Raw genomic sequence first — 4861 nt, 5'->3', positions numbered from 1 at the left:
CACACGTTTCGGGGCACACCCGCGGTGAAATTTTCTCGAGTACGCTCGTATTAGTGCCCAAGGAGGTCTGGGTACTTATCGCTGCTATTATGTGGGGGTTCTCGTGAGCGGCGTACGCGAAAGCGACCGGGTGTCTGATATGCGGCGGGCTTCGGCCTCGTCAAGCGTGTCCTCGGGTCTGCTCCAGGGGAATCCACGGCAGTCGTCTGCAGCCTCATCCGCTTGATGCGTTAGGGGCTGGTTGTCGGACGGTGCCGTTTTACCACGATATCGAGGTGTGTTCCGTGTCGTCCTCGGGCGATTCAGATGCGAAAGCGCCGAAGACGCGGGCGTGACCCGTCGTCTGGCGGCTTTGCAGTCTCGGCTCCGTTGCTAGTTCCGGCCGGTCCACCGACAGTGCAGCGGGCTTGGGCAACCCGCACGGCGCGACCGAGTCGATGCAACGAAAAAGAGCGAGCATGAACGTGCTTCTTGCCGCACGGCTCCCACTCGTCTTTCGGGAAGGTTGTGCCGTAGCGAGCTCGAACGCCGTCATCTCGGAGTGCAAAATAAGCGTGTTGGGGCGCCTGAAGGTGGCCTCCGCCGCACACAGACTGCGTCCGGCCCGCCGAAGGCGAGGACGGACGCGCAGTCGAACGATTACCTGGTTGATCCTGCCAGTAATCATATGCTTGTCTCAAAGATTAAGCCATGCATGTCTAAGTACATGCCGAAATAAGGCGAAACCGCGAATGGCTCATTAAATCAGTTATGGTTCCTTAGATCGTTTCTTCCTACTTGGATAACTGTGGCAATTCTAGAGCTAATACATGCAGTGAGCCTGGAGCCCTTTGGGTAACGGGTGCTTTTATTAGACCAAGATCGATCGGGTTTCGGCCCGTATTGTGTGGTGACTCTGGATAACTTTGTGCTGATCGCATGGCCACGAGCCGGCGACGTTTCTTTCAAGTGTCTGCCTTATCAACTTTCGATGGTAGGTTACTTGCTTACCATGGTTGTTACGGGTAACGGAGAATCAGGGTTCGATTCCGGAGAGGGAGCCTGAGAAACGGCTACCACATCCAAGGAAGGCAGCAGGCGCGCAAATTACCCACTCCCGGCACGGGGAGGTAGTGACGAAAAATAACAATACGGGACTCTTTTGAGGCCCCGTAATTGAAATGAGTACACTCTAAATCCTTTAACGAGGATCAATTGGAGGGCAAGTCTGGTGCCAGCAGCCGCGGTAATTCCAGCTCCAATAGCGTATACTAAAGCTGCTGCGGTTAAAAAGCTCGTAGTTGGATCTCAGTTCCAGACGAGTAGTGCATCTACCCGATGCGACGGCTCGGACTGAACATCATGCCGGTTCTTTCTTGGTGCACTTCATTGTGTGCCTCGAGATGGCCGGTGCTTTTACTTTGAAAAAATTAGAGTGCTCAACGCAGGCGAGTCGCCTGAATAAACTTGCATGGAATAATAGAACAAGACCTCGTTTCTGTTCTGTTGGTTTTTGGAATACGAGGTAATGATTAAGAGGGACGGACGGGGGCATTCGTATTGCGGCGCTAGAGGTGAAATTCTTGGACCGTCGCAAGACGAACTACTGCGAAAGCATTTGCCAAGAATGTTTTCATTGATCAAGAACGAAAGTCAGAGGTTCGAAGGCGATCAGATACCGCCCTAGTTCTGACCATAAACGATGCCAACCAGCGATCCGCCTGAGTTACTCAAATGACTCGGCGGGCAGCTTCCGGGAAACCAAAGTATTTGGGTTCCGGGGGAAGTATGGTTGCAAAGCTGAAACTTAAAGGAATTGACGGAAGGGCACCACCAGGAGTGGAGCCTGCGGCTTAATTTGACTCAACACGGGAAAACTTACCCGGCCCGGACACTGGGAGGATTGACAGATTGAGAGCTCTTTCTTGATTCGGTGGATGGTGGTGCATGGCCGTTCTTAGTTGGTGGAGCGATTTGTCTGGTTAATTCCGATAACGAACGAGACTCTAGCCTATTAAATAGGTGCGGGGTTCCCAGCACCTTACAACCTTCTTAGAGGGACAAGCGGCTCCTAGCCGCACGAAACAGAGCAATAACAGGTCTGTGATGCCCTTAGATGTCCGGGGCCGCACGCGCGCTACACTGAAGGAAGCAGCGTGTCTTTATCCCTGTCTGAAAAGACTGGGTAACCCGTGGAACTTCTTTCGTGATTGGGATAGGGGCTTGCAATTGTTCCCCTTGAACGAGGAATTCCCAGTAAGCGCGAGTCATAAGCTCGCGTTGATTACGTCCCTGCCCTTTGTACACACCGCCCGTCGCTACTACCGATTGAATGATTTAGTGAGGTCTTCGGACCGATGTCCGGCGCGGCCTTTCGGTTGCGCCGGTCTGTTGGAAAGATGACCAAACTTGATCATTTAGAGGAAGTAAAAGTCGTAACAAGGTTTCCGTAGGTGAACCTGCGGAAGGATCATTAACGGATTGTGAAGGGTGAGCGCCTCAGCTGCGTCTGCGCCCGACACTTTCTGCCGCTGACCCCGTTTGGACGCGGGGTCGGCTTTTCCCCACGGGGCTGCCTGAATGTGGAGCGGCACCCCGTGACAAATTGTTGCGCCCAGCGGACGCCAACACCGCGACCTTGGACGGTCGGCCAGGTGGCGGACGCGGGTACAAACGGCGCAACGCACTCATAGGTCGGCTTTCGACCCGCCACTGCACCGTGGCTCGAAGCGCTCGAAATGCGCGACCCGACCGCTGCGGGACCGCCTAGTACTGTAAACAGGAGCGGCGGAGCGCGAACGGCGAGTCGTGGTTACGTCGGTAGAAGGCGAGGCTGCGCGTTCCCGAAACGCCAGCCGAGTGCCCTCCCGACCGTTCGAGCGTGCAAGAACGAGACCCGACAATCGCGCGGCGACTGCCAAGTACGAGAGGAACGGCACAAGCGTCGGCGGTCGGTCAAGGAACTGGCGATGTGACGGGTCCGCTGTGCACCAGTGCATACCGTCCCGCCGTCCGCGGCAAGCGCCTCCGCGTCCTCGGGTGACGGAGGCTGCCGGTCGGTTCTTGCAGGCGAGGGATCTCGCTGGCACCGGTTCGCGTTGACGCGCGGCCGGTCATGGCACGGCGATGCGACGGCCGAGGTGCGCAGTACTCGATGGAGGAACCGCACGCTCCGATGACCGTCCCGCCCTCCGCGGCGTATGCGTACCGACCGTAATGGTTGCAGCAGCGCCGGCCGGCTTTTGAATTCGCCACACGAAACACGGTGCGAGATCGCGGTTAGGGGAGCGTCGACGTTGCCAGGCGTTTTGCTTGCTGCCGAGGGAAAGGCGGCACGGCCACGTCGCGCTCGTCGCGATTAGCGGGTCTGCGCGCTTTGGGAAGGTGCCGCAACGACTTGCCGAAAGAGGAAGCACGGAAGAACGAGGGACTTGGACGTCCCGACAATTGAACGCACTTGCGGCCAGGCCCTTGCTGGCTTCGTTCTTCCGCCTCGAGTAGGCTCGTACGCGGCTCCGGCGCCGAAAGTGGTCCTTGGCACCGACTTCGGTGGACGTGGGAAGTGCCGCGCAAGTACGGCGCGCCTGGCTCCACCTGTTGGCTAAAGTAGGCAGCCGGATCGGCATTTTGGTGTGCGGTGGCAAACCGTGGATGCGAAAAAAGCTTGTGCGATTTCGTGGAACAAAAAGCGGGGGTCCCCCTTTTTATGCGGAGGAGACCGACCCGCCTGCCGTGGTGAACCGCGACGCCACGGTAAAAACGGGAGAGGCTTGTCGATGGGACCGTGCATCCCGCGCTCCACGGAGGCCGGGAGGCGGCCGCCCGAGGAAATGTGTAGCCGTCGAGGCCCGCATCTGCGTGCACTCTTATCCAAATGGGTGTACCGCAGGCATTTTCTGGTTAGGCGGGCCAATGAGAGCGAGCACACAACGATACCTACGGGTCCGGCTTGGAGAACCGGCTTCGACGCCTCCCGAGTATTTATAGAGGGGTGGACCACGAAAGCACTCGCAAGTAGCGAAAGCGAAACGCCGTCCGAAACACACCGTTTGCTCGATTTGCGGCAGCCGAAAAAGGCGCGGCAGAGTTTTGGAGTCCAAGCGTGCGCTGAAAAGCGCCCTTCTTGGCCACTGTTTGGCCGAGTGCCAGAAACGTTTGGTTTTGACTGTACGGAATTGAACAAACACTTTTTCACGACTCTAAGCGGTGGATCACTCGGTTCTCGGGTCGATGAAGAACGCAGCCAGCTGCGAGACTTGGTGTGAATTGCAGGACACACTGAGCACTGATTCTTTGAACGCACATTGCGGCCTTGGGTCTTCCCTTGGCTTCGTCTGTCTGAGGGTCGGATCACATATCAAGAGAGCCTTCGGCGCACAAGGGAACGTGAGCCGTCGACTCGTTTTGACCGCGTCGGCAACACGGACAGCACGCTGAACACCTCACAGCGAGCGCCAACAGCGGCCACTCAAGGGCGAGACGGTGGCGACCGTCGTGCCAGAGCCCAACCGAAACGGGGGCGACCGACTGCATTGAGGATGTGGCACCTCGTTGAGACCGCCGCAGGACTTCGAGTCGGAAGGAAGCCTGCAGGGAAAGTGCGGTCGAGGTTGCGTACTCCTCTCTGCGACCGGGCGCGCAAGAGCTGCGAGAGCCACGGACGCGCAACTTTAACGCACGGTAAACACGAGGAGCGAAAGCCGGCCAGCAAAGCTTCTCCAGCCGTGCGCAAAGTGCGCGAGATCGCAGCCTTGCGTTGCGCTTGTTGCCCTCGAAGTAAGCAGGGTGTCCCGTAGACCGGGCGCTCGAACACGCTGCGGGGCCGTGCCTCCTCCAGGCTTTGCCGCGCGAACAGGGAACGTTCGCGCGCAAAGCGCAGGGA

At 57.8% G+C, this 4861-nt stretch overlaps 2 non-coding genes across 2 annotated transcripts; both read left to right on the top strand.

Moving 5' to 3' along the window:
* The first annotated feature begins 640 nt into the window (after positions 1 to 640).
* Positions 641 to 2455, top strand: LOC142795535 (small subunit ribosomal RNA). Its single transcript, XR_012893100.1, has one exon. It is a non-coding gene; the product is annotated as a small subunit ribosomal RNA (ribosomal RNA).
* A 1719-nt stretch (positions 2456 to 4174) lies between these two features.
* Positions 4175 to 4327, top strand: LOC142795532 (5.8S ribosomal RNA). The gene has a single exon (XR_012893098.1). It is a non-coding gene; the product is annotated as a 5.8S ribosomal RNA (ribosomal RNA).
* The last annotated feature ends 534 nt before the right edge of the window (positions 4328 to 4861 follow it).

This window comes from Rhipicephalus microplus, unplaced genomic scaffold, assembly GCF_043290135.1.
Source record: "Rhipicephalus microplus isolate Deutch F79 unplaced genomic scaffold, USDA_Rmic scaffold_714, whole genome shotgun sequence".
NCBI lineage: Eukaryota > Metazoa > Arthropoda > Arachnida > Ixodida > Ixodidae > Rhipicephalus > Rhipicephalus microplus.
The sequence above is the reverse complement of the archived record's forward strand: the minus strand, read 5'-3'. Positions and strand labels throughout refer to the sequence as shown.